An 18591-nucleotide genomic window follows, 5' to 3' on the forward strand; every position below is an offset into this window, starting at 1 on the left:
TAGGGACCGAGCTGGCCAGCTTGCTTTTGTATGGCCCACCTTATGTATATGCCTTTTTGAAATGGAATAGATGGCCTTTTTTCTTGTCCAGCAATCGTAAAAAATTCTCTCTATTATTTAAAAGCTTTTGAATACATTTATAATCCCAAGTGCTGAGCCAATAAAATGAAAAACAGACCTGTCCAGCTGACCATTTTCAGTTCGGGCACGATACTAAAGAAAAAGCCTTAAATTTGAGTTATGCCAGGTGCGCGGGACTTCGCCTCCATCCAAACGAGCTAATTTACAGTAACCTGCCCGGTCAGCTTCCCTTACTACGTAAGGACCTTCCCAGTTTGGGTCTAACTTTCCCGTGCCCACAGCTCGGCTCACGGAGTTCTTGCGTAATACCAGGTCTCCTGGCTTGAAAGAAAGGTGCCTCACCCTGGCATTGTAGTAGCGTGCGACCTGGCCCTTATACTTAGCCATTCTTATAGCCACTTCCTCCCTTCGGTGTTCGATCAGGTCCAAGTTAAGCCGCATCTCCTCCTCATTATCTTGAGCCACGAAGTGTTGCACCCTTCCTGAGGGTACTCCAATTTCTGCTGGGATTACTGCTTCGACCCCATATGTCAGGACGAACTGGGTCTCTTGGGTGGCCGTCCGAGGCGTTGTCCGGTAAGCCCATAGTATGGTAGGCAGCTCCTCCAGCCAACTAGTTCGGGCAGACTCTAATCTTGTCTTCAGGTCGTGCAGGATGGTTCTGTTAACATTCTCGACCTGTCCATTGGCTTGGGGGTGCCCTACTGAGGTGAAGTGTTGCTGGATGCCGAGCTCCGTGCACCATTCCCGGAGAGAGTGGTCAGCGAACTGTCTGCCGTTGTCCGAGACAAGAGCCCTCGGTATGCCAAATCGGCAGACTATGCTTTTCCAAAGGAATTTCTGGATCGACCTGCTGCTAATTGTGTTGAGGGGCTCGGCCTCTACCCACTTGGTGAAGTAATCAATGGCTATCACCAAGTGTTCATAGCCACCTGGAGCTCGGGGAAATGGCCCCAACAGGTCAACCCCCCATTGGAAGAACGGCCACGGGCTAGTGAGAGGAATCATTTCCTGAGTGGGGGTGTGATGGATTGGAGCATGTAGCTGGCAAGACTTACACCTAGCTACCAGCTCGGCTGAGTCCTTGAAGATGGTGGGCCAATAGTACCCAGCCAACATTCCCTTCTTGGCCAATACTCTCGGGCCGACATGGTTGCCGCAGATGCCTTCATGCAGCTCGCGTAAGACATAGCTTCCTTCCTCAGTCGTTACGCACTTCAGCCAGGGCTGCAAGTAAGATTTCCTGTATAGAACTCCATGCGTGAGCACGTACTTCTGTGACTTAATGAGGATTTTCCGGGCCTCTGTCCTGCTCGGCGGAAGATCCCCATGAACCAGATACTGAATGATAGGATCCATCCAAGAGCTCACGACCTGAATGACTGCAGCGCTTACCTGTTCATAGGCCCGATTTCTGACGATCTCCACCAGTATTTCCCGACCTATGACGCCAACCGAGGTAGAGGCCAGTTTAGACAGGGCGTCAGCTCTCCTGTTCTGGCTTCGCGGAATCTGCTCAAGCGCAAACCGCTCGAACAAGCCCTTCAACTCACGCGTATTGGCCACGTACTTTCTTAGCGTCCCCTCTTTGACCTCGTAGCTCCCCCATACCTGGTTCACTATCAGCTGCGAGTCGCTATAGATTTTTATTGATCTAGCCCCTAACTTCCGGGCCATCTCCATCCCTGCGATCAGAGTCTCGTACTCTGATTCATTGTTAGAAGCTCTAAAATCGAACCTCAGAGCGTAGGGCAGCTCCTCCCCAGTAGGGCTGATGAGAAGGAGCCCGGCTCCACATCCTTCCTTACTTGACGCGCCATCCACGTACAACGTCCAGGTGGGATCAGCTCGTCCCGCAGCCTCCGTAACCTTCCCGGCCTGGGCCGTCTCTCTGGTCAGTTCAGCTTTGAATGCTTTTCCAGAATGCTTGGCCTCGGCAGCGTTTAATGCCTGTCCCACCTCTGCTGCCTCTCCGGCCTGTCCGACCTCGGCAGTTTTTTGGGTCTGTTTGGCCTTTGCTGCCTCTCCGGCCTGTCCGCCCTTGACAGCTTCCTTGGCCTGCTTGGCCTCAGCTGCCTCTTCGGACGGTCCGACCTCCGCTACCTGGATGACCTGGGTGACCTCGGCAGCGTCTCCGGCCTGTAAGACCTCTGCTGCTTCTCGGGTCTGGGTGGCCTTGGTAGTTTTGGGGGTCTATAAGGCTTTGGCTGTTTGTCCGGTGTGCGCATTTTTAACAACTCCTCCGTCCTTCCTAGCGCATATGTCCCTGGCCCGATTGCCCTCTGCTTCGGGCGATCCGAAGGAAACGCCATCCGCTATGAAGTCCGCAAAGGCTTGGGCTTTGATGGCCGTCCGGGGCTGATATCCCAAGTCGTACTCTGACAATTCCACAGCCCACTTCACCATTCGTCCCAAGGACTCGGGCTTGGAAAGGATCTGCTTCAGGGACTGGTCCGTCATGACCACTACGGGGTGAGATTGGAAGTACGTCCTGAGCTTCCGAGCTGCATGCACTAATGCCAAAACATATCGCTCTATCGCCGAGTACCTTGCCTCGGCTCCCTGCAGGGCGCGGCTGACATAGTATACGGGTTTCTGCACATTGTCTTCCTCTTGCACCAGCACTGCGCTAATGGTCCCCTCTCCCGCAGCTAAGTAGATGAACAGGGTTTCCCCCAACTCGGGAGAGGTCAGGGCTGGCAAACGAGCGAGGTGGGCTTTCAGCTCATCGAACGCCTTCTGACACTCCGGGCTCCACTCGAACTGCCGACCTCCTTTTAGGGCCTTGAAGAAAGGCGACCCCCGAACTGCCGATTTGGACAGGAACCTGTTCAAGGCTGCCATCCTCCCTGTTAAACGTTGCACATCCTTAATATTCCGGGGTGGAGCCATGTCCATGATGGCCTTGATCTTGTCCGGGTTAGCTCTCACCCCTTCTTTAGAAATCATGTAGCCCAGGAATTTTCCCGACCTAACCCCAAAAGTACACATCTTTGGGTTTAGCCGCATTCGTGAGCTCCGAAGAACCTCAAAAATTTCCCTCAGGTTAGAGATGAACTGCTCCTGGGTTCGACTCTTCACTAACATATCGTCCACATAGACCTCCAGGTTTCGGCCGATCTGATTTTTGAACAACTTATTTACCAACCTCTGATAGGTCGCGCCCGCATTTTTTAGCCCGAATGGCATTGTGACGTAACAATATGTGCCGTCCTCGGTGATAAACGAGGTCTTCTCCTGGTCCTCCTCGTCCAAGGCTATCTGATGGTACCCCTTGAAGGCGTCCAAAAAACAGAAAATCTCATAGCCTGCCGTTGAGTCCACGAGCTGGTCAATCCGTGGAAGTGGGTAACAATCCTTCGGGCAAGCCTTATTTAAATCCGTGAAATCCACACACATCCTCCAAGCTCTCTCCTCCTTCTTGACCAGCACCGGATTGGCTAGCCAGGTCGGGTAGTAGACTTCCTTAACAATCTTAGCCTCCAGCAACTTACCCACCTCGCTTTTGACGACCTCCTTTCTCTCAGGAGCAAATTTCCTCTTCTTCTGCTTCACAGGTCGAACGTTGGGATCCACATGTAACCTGTGGACTGCCAGCTCGGTGGGGATTCCTGGCATGTCATCCGCACTCCAAGCAAAAATCTCACATATTCCTCCAAGAGAGATTCTAAAGAGCGTCTGGTCGGCTCGTCTAGGCAAGTGCCGGCCCTCACCGTGCGCTCAGGTCGGTCGGAGTGGACGGCCAGTTCGGTCAGCCCTTCGTCCGTCTCCAACCTTTCTCCTTTCTCCATGGGCTCCCAGGGCTCTAAACAAACTGTTTGAGCTACCAACTTCTCCTTGCCCTTAAGGGTGGCGATGTAACATGCCCTGGCCACCTCCGGATCCCTGAGCACCTCCGCCACTCCAGCAGGAGTAGGAAACTTCATGCTGAGGTGCAAGGTGGAGCAAACAGCTCGGAGGGCATTCAGTGTGGGCCGTCCCAGAATCATATTGTATGACGAGGGTTCCTTAACCACTGCGAAGTTTGCCAAAACAGTTCGGCACCTCGGGGATACTCCCACCGTGACCATGACAGTTATCATTCCCTCTGGCCTCACAGGAGGGCCTGCAAATCCGATCAACGGAGTTCGAACCGGAACAAGCTGTTTATCCTCCAGCTGTAGCTCCTTAAAAGTCTTGTAATACAGCACGTCTATGGCACTTTCGTTATCTATGTATACCTTCTTCACTTTGTAATTACAGGTGATGACTTCTACCACAATGGCCTCATGATTGTTGGAGGCCAAAGGGACTGCGTCCTCAGGTCCATAGATAATTTCCTCGTACATCTTCAACCGCTTGGTCGAGCTCTCCCCCGTGGGGGAGGGTCGATTTTGCCGCCTAGCTGTATGACTATCCCCGCCAGCAGGTCCTCCAGCAATAGTGTTAATCACCCCCGCCAGATTCTGTGTTTCCTGCTCGGGAGTTCGGCCATGAGGCCCCTGAGGTCGGTCCCGGATGTAGCTCGGACGTTCCGACCTGGGCCTTCCTCGTTGCTGGTCCGCTCGGTCATCTCGTATGAACTGCCCAAGGTGGCCTCGCTTGATCAATTTTTCAATGTCTTTCTTGAGGTGACGGCAGTCCTCCGTATCGTGCCCCACATCTCGATGATAAGCGCAATACAGACCTTGGTCCCGTCTGCTTTTGTCCCCGTCCAAAGGTCGAGGAGGTCGGGAGAGCCCCTCCTGTTCCATAACTGCAAGCACCCGAGCTCGAGGTGCGGTGAGGGTAGTCCAGGGTTTATCTCCTCCGATTGGGCGGCTCCCGGAGAGGCGATCATAAGCGCTCTTCCTTCCCTGGCCGGGCCGCGCATCAATCTGATCAGTGCCCCTTCTGCGCTTGTCATCCCTCAGCCTTTCCTGCGCGCTCTTTAAGCGGTTAGCCTCCTCTGCGTTGGCCTTCTCATGTGCTCGGTCTAGCATCTCCCGAACTGACTTGGGAGGTCTCTCTACGAGCTCGGTGTAGAGCTTCTGCTTGCGTAGCCCGTTGATGAAGGTGGCCATGACCACCTTGTCATCGCGATCTCGAACCTGAAGGGATTCGTTATTGAAGCGCACCATGTACTCGCGCAAGGACTCCTCTGGCCTCTGTTGGATAGTCATCAGATGAGCAGTGCTCTTGGAGAAGGCTCGTGACGACACGAACTGGGCCGCAAACAGTCGCGCGAGCTGGGCAAAGGACCGGATGGACCTGGGGAGAAGCCCCTGGAACCACTGACGCGCCTTACCTTCCAAAAACATTGGAAAGGTCTTGCACCTGACCGCATCTGCAGCAGTTTGCAGGCGCATCTGGGTCATGAAGGCAAACAAATGATCCTCCGGATCCGTGGTCGCATCGTAAGACTTCATGCTTGGTATCTTGAACTTCGCTGGCAGCGGGTAGTCCTCGATGTCAGGGACAAAGGGGGAGGCGATATACCTATCCGCCTCTGGGTCTAGAAGCAGGTCCAGCTCGTCCTGCACCTGGAGCTGCTCCTTCCGTGGTGAGAGTTCCTCCTTAGAACACCTCCGGAAGGGCTCCGGGTGCTCGGTCTTGGAGTGCCTGTGAGATGGTTCTACAACGTCAACCTGGTCGCGAGTGAGCTACCGGCGTACCCTTTTTGGTCGAGGGCTAGGGCTCCCCGTCCTAGATTCGGACGGCCCCTCTCCCTGGCTCTTTGGGTCCTGGCCGGGATGACCTACTGCCTGCCCCTTGAGGTAATTCACAATTGCCTCAAAAGTTGGCAGGTTTCCCGCCACCGCCTGGACCAACTGCTCCGGAGGAATTCGGGAGAGCCCCAAGCCCTCGCCTCCTGGAGTCGGTCCTCGTGAGGGGTGTTGGGGGCTGTTTCCCCCGTCCCCCTTGGATCCATCAGCATTCCTCTGGGACCTCGTTTTTGGCATGATTCGCAAGAGAAGAATTACGTGTTCCCACAGACGGCGCCAATTGATGCGACTGCAAAAAACCATATCCGAGCTGAACTGTGGTGAGCCGAGCTGTTCAGGCGCAGCCAACCTAAGAGGGTGAATCGAGTTAAGGGTCCTGTAAAGAAAGAACGGAGGCGGGACGGATGTTCCCGGAATAGCTCCGACGGCCAAGTCAGTTGAGCCTGAGAATAGGATAGCAGTAAAGAATACTTGTGTGTGCGTACCTTGTGTAGTCTTAGGGCGTAGTATATATAGGACTGGATGGGTTGTGGTTTCCTTATGGGAGTCGAAGTCCCCATAGGGTTCGGAGTCTTCTTAGGGTTTTATGCGACGACCCCGAAATGTTCGGAGGCGGCGGCCCACCAGGCCCACCACAAGAGGCTACTGACACGGCCGAGCTGGCTCTCTCATGCCGAGCTGGCCCATTCCAGCTGAGAGGTATCTATTGCCGACCTGATGCGTGTAGTCTGCCGAGCTGACACGTGTCATACGCGGATTTGCCCCAGTACAGGTGGTATAGGGGTATCTTCTGCGAGGCGCGTTCTTTTTTGTTCGTCCTTCCAAAGGTATTGCCTCCATTGTTTTCTTTTTTTTATGGAATTTTTTGTGCTATTTTTCCTGGTTGTTTCTTCATCGATTTTAAGCTGGAATGGTTTCCGTCGTTCCCTCTTTTTTTCCTTTTTGTTTTGCTGTCGATGGAATTTTTACGGTTTGGTGGTATAGAGGTATCTTCTGCGAGGCGCTTTCTTTTTTGTTCGTCCTTCTAAAGGTATTGCCTCCATTGTTTTCTTTTTTTATGGATTTTTTGTGCTATTTTTCCTGGTTGTTTCTTCATCGATTTTAAGCTGGAATGTTGTGGTTTGGCAGTACTCCCGCGGCTGGAATTCTTGCGGGTTGGTAGCATAGAAGTATCTTCCACCAGTTGCTTTTGTTCGGCTTTTTTAAGGTATTGCCTCCGTTGTTCTCTTTTATGGTTTTTGTTTTTTTTTTTGTGTTGTTTTCCCAGCTGTTTTTTACCTTCTGGGGTTCCATAAACAAGAAAGAAGAGGAGGTGTTTCTTACTATTTTTTTTACTTCTTGTTGTAATTGTAACAAGTAAATAATGACTTCTTGTTGGAATTTATTGCTGGTTTGATTTTCCTTCGGATTTTTTCCCCTTTTTGTTGGAACTTCTTGTATATGGTTTATCGAATGAGTTTTTGTACAGATTTTGTCTTTCTTGTTCGATGGTTTTTCTGAAAATGTATTTTTTACCTTTTTCTTGCTTATGTGGATTTAAGGCCAACTATATGTTTTGTTGGTGTTCGTGTCCTTTTTTTTTTTTGGTAGTTCGATGTTGCCTTTTATGAGATTTTTTTTCCTTCGAAAGTAGTCTTTGTTTTTTGTATCTGTTTGTTGTCTTATTTCTTTGTATATTTTTTTTGAAAATGTATTTTTTACCTTTTTTTTGCTTATGTGGATTTTTAAGGCCAACTATATGTTTTGTTGGTGTCCGTGGTGCTTTTTTTTTTTTGTAGTTGGATGTTTCCTTTTATAAGATTTTTCTTCCTTCGAAAGTGGTCTTTGTTTTTTGTATCTGTTTGTTTTCTTATTTTTTTTGTCAATGTATATTTTCTTTGAATTTATTTTTTATTCTCTGTTTTTTGTAGCTTTCTGTTTTTCTTTTTTCCAGGTTTCTGCTTTGTATTTTATTATTTATCTTGATATTTTGTAAGATAGTTATCCTATAAGTTCGTGAATTAGATCGATGGAATTCTGTTTGCTATATTTTATATTTAAAATCAAAAAGTGCTTCTGAATTCATCTTATCTTTTAATTATATAATATAAAAAATTTTGTCTTTGTTGATTCAATAACTTAATCCTTGAATAAAAGACCTTTTATAAGTGATCACAGTGCACCAAAAATAAATAGGATAGGCTTGGCTGTAGATGAATTAATGTTATGATAATTTAGCTGGACAATAACTTGGAGGGATTGAAGAGGAATACTGCTGCAAGTTCATACACATTAAGAATGCTCCATTACTGGGAAGAACCTGTGAATGTGTTCCATTTAGTAGTTTTCTTTTTCTGTAGGCTATTATTAATCCCTTGGAGCTAGCAATGGAAGCACTCAAAGAGATCCAATTATGGTTCTATAAAGATTTCCCTCCTCATCCTAAGGAACAAGTTTATGGATTTGCAACACCATCAACAATGAAACCAACTCAATGGTCTTGTAAGTCTTGATCACATTGTGGAAGAACTCGGACAAGTGTGATATTTGACTTGTCATAAGCAGCCAATCCAATTCCATTTTTCTGAATAAGCATTTTATATTACAGATCCAGGTGGTGGAATTAACCAAATCCAGCTGAATGTACAGTTTCAGGGGATGTTAGGTACATATTTCTTTATATATTCTTGTTTAGGATCTTGAACTTCTAAACCCTTCTAACAATGCCTCTTTACTTTTGCAGGTTGACTCCATTTTACAGGTGGAAATTTTTTCCTTTTTTCTCCTTACTAAATTGTGGATGATTTAATTTATCAGATTATGATATTTCACAATTAATTCCTTTGCCTTCTTCATTTTTATGTTTTAGCCTTAAACTAATTATCTTCCTATACTTAGTCTGCTGTAGCTTTACCAGTTGAGTTTAGAAGGATATTCAGGTAACAATTCAAAAGTTTGACAGTATATATTATTCACTCCTCAACAGTGTATCAGATGTGCTGAAGAAGTTACAGGAGTATGTAGAAGACATAAATGAAAACATTGAGAAGCTTGATACTAGGGACCCTATTTCAAAATATGTGCTACCACATGAAAACCTAAGGGGAAGGTATGCCTTTGTCGACTGCTTTGTTTAGTAGAAGCATGCTGAGTGGTTGTTGCTTTCACTTTAAATTTGGTAGGAATGAAAAAAGGGATTGTAGATTGTCAAATTGAAAATCATTTATCCACTAATTCAAGAAAATTTTGATATACAGAGAAGAAGTATGCATAAGGTAATTACACATCCTAAGATTATAAACACTGCAAGAAACCATATTAGGCCCAACAGTCAACAATGTAATGCAAAAGTTTTTTTTAAATTGACAAAAAAGTTAAAACTGTCCTTGGATACAATCTATGAATATGGGATAAATTCTACATTTTAGATCTTGAACTAAGACTTCTCTGTTGTAAATGGTCTTTCATTATACTCAAAGCCACATGCTTCATCTGGGACTAGGAGGGATCACAGAACCAAAGCTCCCTTGTTTTCTACAGTTTCTACTTCTTATCTTTCCACTTTCCCAGAAGTTTAATTGAGTATGCTCTTTCAAAGTTCAAATTAACAGAAAAGAAAGTCCCACATCTTTCTTGCAAACTGGAAAGCATTTCATCGAAGGATATTTAGGTTTGGTCTTCCTGTCATAGACATGCTTCATCACGTTGGGGGTTCTCTTTTATCTTTTTCCTTGGGAGTTGGAATGGGCAGCACTGATGGCAAACAACATAAGGGAAAAAAATGCCGATGTCATGAGAACTTTTGTTTCCACATAGGGGATGGAACAGCCTTCCACTAATAAAGACATTCCTTGATCAAGTATTTATGTTGTGAATTGCATTGCACCCTGAGATTATAATTTCAAGCATGGAAGTAGGGTGATGGTCCTATGGAATCAGTTTTCTTTGCATATCAGTACAGTACTCATTGTGTAATATTCAGTTTTACAATTTATTTACCCTCAGAATCACACTAAGTTACAACGAGGCAAATTCTGGAGTTGCTTGCAACCTTCAATCCCCTGGTTTCCATGTCCTATGTAAAGCGACTGAAGAGGCAGTGGTGCATGTAAGCCCTATTCTATTACTGGTAGTTTGCCACTTATTAGAGAATTGCAGGTATAATGAATTTGCTTGTCATAAGACTCAAATCTTTTGGCATCCTTCTAACTTTGTTATTTGGCAGGATGAGGGCTTTGATGTCCAAACTGCAGGCTATGGTAAGATTCTTCCATATCCTACCACTTTTTTATTTAAATAATATAAGCTTATAGCTGTATGCTTCTGATAGTATTTTGTGAAAAAGATGTTTTGGTCTGCATTAGGATTTTTCCCAGAGCTTGGTTGCTTGAATCCTTTCTTGAGCATGTTACTTGCCAGTTATACCATTCTTCTTATCTTAGAAGGAACTCAATGAAAGCATGTTAAGATTCTGTCTTCTTGATAATTATTTCTTCTATATGGCTAACACCTAACCTGGTTGACGTCTTCTATACCCATTCTGATGCAAAAGATATATATGCTGCTGTCAATTTTGGCTACACCAAAATAGATGGATTAATGGATTTTGCTCTTTTCATAAACATGCAGGCTTGATGGCTACATACCATGCCAAGAATGAGTACTGCCTTCTAACTGCTGTCAATTTTGGCTACACCAAAACAGATGGATTAATGGATTTTGCTCTTTTCATAAACATGCAGGCTTGATGGCTACATACCATGCCAAGAATGAGTATTGCCTTCTAACTGACTTGTGCCAGGGCTATCATGTGCCTTGGCTATCAAGTACCAAGGCCTTGGCTATCATGTGCCCCTTGTGCCCATGTCATGATAATAATAACGAATAAAATTCATGACTTTCATTATTGATGTGAATGTCAGATGATGGAATAGTGGTAAAGGTGAGGTTATTTTCTTTTAATGTGTAGGAAGTTCCACGAATGGTTGGTGGGCTTGTTAAGACTATATTTTCTTGCATGTGTGATATTCTTTTGTATATTTTCTAGCATGTAGGATATTCTTTTGTGACTTGTGAGAAAGTCGTGGTAATTGTTATGTTTCATATGAATAGTTTCCATATTTTAGTTATTCCTATCTGACACATATGGCTCACTCATTGCCAAGTCTTGGAAATTTTTTGCATGGGAGCACCATTGATGGTAATAAATGGAAAAAAAATAACAATTATAGGTGCAGAAATGGTATAATGGTAAGGTTTCTTACACATTGAAAAAAAATGAAAGAAAATGATAGGGATGAAAAAATATAAAGGACTTTATGAACTTTGTGTTTCTATAGTCATTTGATATTCACACACAGATTATTGCTTCATTTTGAAACAGGTTGCAAAGGAGGGAATTCCACTGCCTCCAGATAGAATGTTATGCCCTTTGCATTCACAAAAGCGTGTAAACCCATCAGCTGTAGCTGTTTCAGGATTTGTCTTTTGTTATTCTTACATATTTAAATAAGTCTCTTAGGTTTGTTTCTCCATACTTTTGTATTGATCATGGTAAAATTGCAGAACTACTGCCAAATATTGTTTCTAAGTGATGCTTTCTCTTATGTCACATTTCAGGAAGCTTTTATCATTTTTCTATATAGTGTACGCTAAACTTAAACAGTAAATTGTACACTGTAGCCAGAAATTCAATTTTGCAACTAATTCTTTTTTTTAATCATACTAGCAGTTGCTTGTTACCCCAGTTCAGTTACATGAGATTTGCCATTTTTAGTTACAATTTGATATTGTTTTGAGTTGCTGATGGGCTGGGATGCTAGGCTATCTAGATCCATGTCTGTCTTTGTTGTTGTAAACTACTGCAGTATTTCTGATGAAAAATTATCTGAGTGTTCTCTTTTTTGGTCAAAATTTTCTGTAGTAGGATATTTTGTCGTATATCATTTACTTTTAAGTTCCAATTCTTTTATGAACAGGACTGTTAGGTCCTTTTCCTTTTCTTGCTTTTTTGGTCGAATTAATGAATGGAAGATTGTAATCGCATGAATATTTTACATTGTGATATCTACTCAAGTTAATGCATTCTAAGAGCATTTGCCAATCTTTGGGCTGACCATCCTTTGTTGTTGTTGTATTCAATCGAAAAGGCATCGAAAAAATGTATCCATGGCATTTTAATTTTCAACTTCAGCTCAATTAGGCCATTATTAATCTGGTACATTTCAGTAATGTATCAGTAATCTGGCATTTTACTGTATCAGTAATCTTCCATGTTTTAATGCTTCTTTTCAAATGCAATGTAAGGTTATTCCCCGTTTTCTTCAGTAGTATCTTCTTGAGGAATTTATCTGTCTTTGCTACAACTGTTTCTGTAGCGATGGATAAGTTTTAGTTGCTTTCAATTACTTTGTGAAATTACATCAGAAGCCACGGGTGATGAATCTAAAAAGATATAGCACCAACTTACAAAGCTTCAACCTGCAAGTTATTAGGTTTTCTGAAAATGTAGAGAATACCTCGCTTTATAGTTTGTGATTTTACTATCCAGTGCAGCAGCCAGGTACATTATCATCATCGTTGCCAAATTCATGTAATGCAATGGATTTGAAGTCTTTGCATTGCCTTGAAGTTTAATGGACTTTTGGATTATCAACCTTAATCTATATAGCTCAATGATATTTTTCCCTCTGTCAACTGCCATGCATATTCATACTGATGTACAAAAAAAAAGAAAAAAAGAACTTGCATGGAATGTTGGATAAAAGAAGAATGCATCAAAATTCAATCACTCCCTTAATTCGTATATTTGGCAGGGCATATTATCTTTAGTCACCTAAGCGCATCACGCGTTTTATACCTCCTAGTGAGACATAAAATGAGGGAATTGATGCGATATTTGTGGGTAAAATAGAATCTAAAAGCTAAAAGCTTTATAGAAAAGGTTGGTCAATGCTATGGGATTACTAGATACTTTGGATTTCAGGAATGCACGGGAAATGAGTGATAAATCAAGTCATGTGGATATTTGAAGTCAGAGCTTATGATTTCAAAGAAAACAGGAATTGAACAAAAGGGCCGCACACTATTTTCTTGAGGCTTGCTTATCAGAGTAGTAGTAGTAGTAATAAGGGAAATTATAAAAGTTGACCGAAAGAGATGATTTCTTGAAGGGAAAATGACCTGTTTCATCCCTCACATTTCACAAAATTATTCTTTTCGTCCCTCACTTTTAAAACGAAGCAATTTCATCCTTAACATTTAAAAACTGAAATTATTACGTCCCTGAACCCAATTTTCAATATGAATCAAACCATCTATCAACCTAATTACAAATTTTGGGGGTATAATTGGTAGATCACTTGACTAACTCAACTTGATATTCACGTGAAATTTAATGAATCCAAAAATAAAAAATAAAAAATTATAACATAAAAAAGAAGAATTAATCTTTCCTACATTGTCATTGTATACACTGATGGGTTTATGTAGCTGGCACATTTCAATTTAAATTTAAACACCAAATTTTGTATTTATGATATACATCTAGACTCGCAAGTGTATATACTAACGGTGAATGAAAAGATTTACCCAAAAAAGAAACCCTATTATTCCCAGATAAAGAATGACCTTTTATGTTATACTTTTTATTTTTTTGGTTCAATAAATGTCATGTGAATATGATGGAGTTGACGGAATGATCTATCAATTCTATCTCCGAAATTTATTATTGGGTTATTGGATGATTTGATTCAGATTGACAATTAGGTTCAGGGATGTAATAGATTTAATTTTTAAATGTCAGGGACCAAATTGCTTCATTTTAAAAGTAAGGGACAAAAAGAATATTTTTGTGAAATGTAAGGGATGAAACATGTCATTTTCCCTTTCTTGAATGTCGAGAGAGAGGGTGTAGTTGGTGACTAGTCCCAAGGATGAAGACATTCTTGAGTTTCAGATTTGGTTTTAAAAAAAATTATAATATGACCTCTTGAAGTTTAAGATAATCCTCTTAAAAAGAATTAAAGTATTTTGAAACTTTCTTTAGGCAAAAAAAAAAAAGTTTGACATGGGATTCGTTTTGAATTAACAAGCCCACTTGGTAAAATTTAGGAATGATTTTGAATTTACTAGGCCTATTGGTTGAATTGAGTCCAAGGTGTTTTAGAATTTACCTAGCAAAATATAGTAATATAGTAAAAAAAAATTCCAAATTAATATCAATGCCTGATTTTAATTAAACACCTCACAAAATTTATTTTAAAAGTTCAACGTTATTACAAAGATCCAATTTTTTTTTACCTAAATGAACCCAAGAGCTCTTTTAAGAATTCAAGTAATAATAACCCAAATAAAAAATTGTAAATCCAAATATAAAATTAAATAAGGACTGCGATCGCTTTTGGCAGCATTTAGTTCCAGAATCCACGCCATTGTACTGAACACATTGTTTTCGTATGGGGCACAATCAAGACTCTTGTCACATCCTTAATCCTGATCTTAAACTGGGGGAACATGAGGTACAGGCTGTTGATAAGGCAAAGCGTAAGTTGCATCTACAGTTTCGTCCCAAAGCAAATAAAGGAGAGGGGCCATGTTCAAGTGCTGAGGAAGTAAGAGCCGAACTTTTAGGGCCTTCTTCGAATGGGGTTACTTGTTCTATGGCTGGACAGTAGGCTGTTATGCCAGTTGTCGATATGGATTCTGACCCAAATTCACTTGCAGGATAGTCATCAAAGCTCTCGACTACTACTGATTTTATCATTACGATGGCTAAAGTTGTTGCTCCTATCGCTGGTTCTTGTGATCGAAATCTGTCCACGGTTGCTAAAATTCCAATCTCTCTCGTTAGTTCTGCCTCACCTATGAATGCTCAGATGGTACTGCCGGCTATGCATGGCCTATCGTCTGGTGAGCAGATTCGTGGTGATCAGCAAAACGGAATGTATGAATCTATATCAGAGGAAGCTGAAGTTGTTGCTCTTGTTGCTGGTGCTGGTAATCCAAATTTGGTCGCGGTTGCTGAAATTCCAATCTCACTCGCTAGTTCTATCTCACCTGTGAATGCACAAATGATACTGCCTATTACTTATGGCCTGCTGCTTGGTGCTCAGTTTCATGATGCTCAGCAGGAAGGGGAGTACAAGTCTGTATCGGAGGAGGCTGAGTTCCAAAATTCGGAGAATGTGTTAGGTAGCTTATTGATACGTTCATCGATCAACACGTTTCGAGACACGTAGCACGTTTGCCCAAGGCTCTAACGAGGTTGTCCAACGCTTGGATTGCGGAACCTAAAATCAAACGGACGACACGATTTGATTGAAGGTGATAGAACGACGACTCCAATCGAGGTGGATACTCAAGTGGAATGGTCGGTAGAACAATCAAGGACAATCACGAGATTGCCCATGAACCCTTGCCAATGCAAGTAACGGAATTGTACTCTCCATGTAAGAGAAACAAGAGCAAAGTTTATTATCATAAAACGGCCTCCTTAATGCTTACAAAGCAAGCCTATATATAGGCAAAACTAATGAAACCCTAATATCGCAAGGCTAGATGGTCGGCCACTCCTTGGACAAGGTGGGCCGACCCATGGACTCAATTAAAAGGACTAATCTAAACTTAAGACTCCTAACACTAAGGCCTAATCGACCATGGCCCACTTGGCTCTTCACGGGCTCTCTTCACAGGCTTGGATCATCGTGTAGACAACTGGGTTGTCACCTTCCAAGCCTTCAATGTCTTGATGAACTCCTTGTTGGTCGTGAACATTCCGCACAAGGGCTTGGAGTGATTCCTTGGATTGCTTAGCCCGTGCACGTGTGACTGGGCCCAATGGTACTCGAACTGGGTCATTCCGTGGGCCAAGGTCCGTGCACACATCACCTACCCTCGAACTAGGTCATCACCTATCCATGCACATATCAGTCCCCTCCTCTTGAGAAGGATTTGTCCTCAAATCTGGATGGGGATAAAGATGCTAACAAGAGTTAGTAGTATGACAACTCAAGTCGACAGTGCGTTTGGAGGTCAGCCACGTTGGGAACAAATGAAAGGTCACGAGCCAAGTTAAATGCCATTTGGTCAGCTTGAGGCTCTCAAACAAGGACATGCGCCAAGATAGGAAAGAGCTTGTGTAAAGCTTGTGAAAAATCCAGGTAGCAATCCAAAGCTCGCTAATTAGCCTTTGAACACGGACATTCACATGCACTTCATAACGATGTTCATTGAAACTAGAAAAGCCTCGGACCTGGTTGTGCAAGGTGGTGTAATTCGTCCCTAGACACTGAATCAGCACAACTTGCCACTTTGGAGGTGGAACACTGAGCCACCCGTGTTGCACATCCATAGAAACACGAACCAGTGAGGTAAGAATTGCACTCGAATCTTGATTGACACCCTTGCGGGCATCACCCAACATAAGCGGCAGGAATGAAGTGAAGTTCACCCCATACGAATAACATGCATTCGTGCAACATGCAGCTGGAATAAGCATGAAATCAGGTTGCAACTCTTTAGTTGTAGTTGAAAAATTTTGGACAGCTTTACAACACTTCTCATCAAAATAATGAGCTCGAATGACTCCTCCAATGGCGTGGACAGGTTTGAATGGAGATTGTTCCATGGATTGATACCAAAGAGATTTAGCTCCTAGGAGACAAACTCCATGGAAACTCGCAAAATGTCCAAGTGACTTCAGAATGGAACATGCCATGACCAGCTCTACTTGACTTTGTGTAATCTGCACAAAAGAAGAGATACTAAATGAAGCAAAGGTAAGTTCGTTAGAAAAATAATAGGCCCTCACATTCTTGCTCAAAATCAGCCCACTTGCTCTCTTCTCTTCCTTTTTGCCACCCATCTCATCAGATTTTCCCATCTCTTTTTCTAATTCAATAGCTGACCCTTTCATCTCATTGTTTTCAACTCCCTCGGATTTTACCGCTTCAGGTACAATTTCCTCATCTAGCTTTTTCTCCATTATATAACGCTCAAGCTCCCTTTTCATGGATGCTAGATCAATACAAAGCTGGTTATAAGTAAGTGCTACAAGTACTAAACGACGGCCATTAAATACGAAGGAATACTTATTAGTATGTCCGCCATATTTAACTTCTTGCCTTGACATCCATGCTTTGCCCAACAACACATGTGTCACTTGAATTGGGACTACATCACACAACACCTCATCCGCATATTTGCCGATTTGAATAGGTGCAAGTGTGTGCTTAGTAACCCAAACATCACCATGAGTGCTCGTCAACTTATACGGTTGAAGATGATCAATGGTTGGAAGATTTAATTTCTCAACCATGATAGCACTTGCAAGGTTGACTTCACAACTCCCATCAATGGCCAAGCTACAGATTTTATCTTTGACATCACAACGAGTATAAAACCAACCAAGCAACTGAGATTTGACGATGTCCAATTGCTTATCTACACCACATAATGCCACTTCTTTGACTCCCTTAGGATCAGGAAGACAATGTTGTCAGCTAGCTTTTATGCGTCTTGTACTCGCCATGAATGTATGAGGGAACCTGTAAAAAGTTAGCAACGAAACCGAAGATATTGCCTTTCACGCTCCCTTACGTGTATCCACTCACACTCGTGTATACGGATGTCACTCTAATGCTCTCACAACACTTCTCAAGTCACAGATTGTTCCCCTTGAAGAAACGGAATTCCTCAATGATTTTTCAATCAACTTCTCTCCAAGTACTCCAAGATTGCAACGTTTAAGTGGCTGGAATTTGAAGGGAAGTTTTGGACAGATTTGATGGATGTGCTAGTGTGAATGGAATCTCAATGAAAACTTAGCTTCCTAAAATGTAGGAGTGTGTCCCTAAAATGTAGGAGAGAATGTAGGAGAGTGTTCCTAAAATGTAGGAGTGAATATAGGAGAGTATTCCTAAAATGTAGGAGAGAATGTAGGAGAGTGTCCAAGTGAGAAAAGAGTCATCCAAGTGCTTTACTTAGTCTCCTAATTGACTTTGGAAAATTTGGTAAACAACTTGGATAAAGCAAGCAATATTTGGACAGATTTGGAACAAAGTAGTAAACCCTAGCGCACAAAGGAAAATCCTAGCCGCAAGTAGGAAACCCTAGCCGCAAGGAAAACCCTAGCAAGAGAAGGAAACCCTAGCAAGATAAGGAAACCCTAGCAGCCGTCATGTTATTGTTCTTGCTGCCCAAGTGACAACCAACTAATGAGACAGATTTGGGAGCAACGTTGAAACACCAACGACCAGAATTTTTGATGCAACAAACGAGTCAAACGCAAGAAACAAGTTGTGGACAGAAATTATCAACAAACTAGACACAACACAAAGGAGATAACACACCAACACAAAATTTGTGTTCGGATAAACAGTAACGTGAACAGTGTCGGTGAACAGTAACGATGAACAGTGTTGGTGAACAGTATGATGAACAGTGACATTTTTTTTTTTTTTTTGTAAAACAAGGAAAACTAAGACAAAACTACGGATATAACGGAAGATACCTCCACCAAAGCTCTGAAGCCAACTGATACATTCCTCGATCAACACGTTTCGAGACACGTAGCACGTTTGCCCAAGGATCTAGCGAGGTTGTCCAACGCTTGGATTGCGGAACCTAAAATCAAACGGACGACACGATTTCATTGAAGGTGGTAGAACGACGACTCCAATCGAGGTGGATACTCAAGTGGATAGGTCGGTAGAACAATCAAGGACAATTACAAGATTGCTCATGAACCCTTGCCAATGCAAGTAACGGAATTGTACTCTCCATGTAAGAGAAACAAGAACAAAGTTTATTATCATAAAACGGCCTCCCTAATGCTTACAAAGCAAGC

At 43.0% G+C, this 18591-nt stretch overlaps 3 long non-coding RNA genes across 3 annotated transcripts; all 3 read left to right on the forward strand.

The window, feature by feature from the left end:
* The first annotated feature begins 8117 nt into the window (after nt 1–8117).
* LOC113758242 lies at nt 8118–8820 on the forward strand. The gene is made up of 4 exons (XR_003466641.1): nt 8118–8246; nt 8353–8409; nt 8488–8505; nt 8731–8820. It is a non-coding gene; the product is annotated as an uncharacterized LOC113758242 (long non-coding RNA).
* A 1034-nt stretch (nt 8821–9854) lies between these two features.
* LOC113758244 lies at nt 9855–10421 on the forward strand. The gene is made up of 3 exons (XR_003466643.1): nt 9855–9902; nt 9970–10003; nt 10374–10421. It is a non-coding gene; the product is annotated as an uncharacterized LOC113758244 (long non-coding RNA).
* A 112-nt stretch (nt 10422–10533) lies between these two features.
* Nucleotides 10534–11450, forward strand: LOC113758245. Its single transcript, XR_003466644.1, has 2 exons — nt 10534–10686; nt 11128–11450. It is a non-coding gene; the product is annotated as an uncharacterized LOC113758245 (long non-coding RNA).
* The last annotated feature ends 7141 nt before the right edge of the window (nt 11451–18591 follow it).

Source organism: Coffea eugenioides, unplaced genomic scaffold (assembly GCF_003713205.1).
Source record: "Coffea eugenioides isolate CCC68of unplaced genomic scaffold, Ceug_1.0 ScVebR1_42;HRSCAF=223, whole genome shotgun sequence".
Taxonomy (NCBI): Eukaryota; Viridiplantae; Streptophyta; class Magnoliopsida; order Gentianales; family Rubiaceae; genus Coffea; species Coffea eugenioides.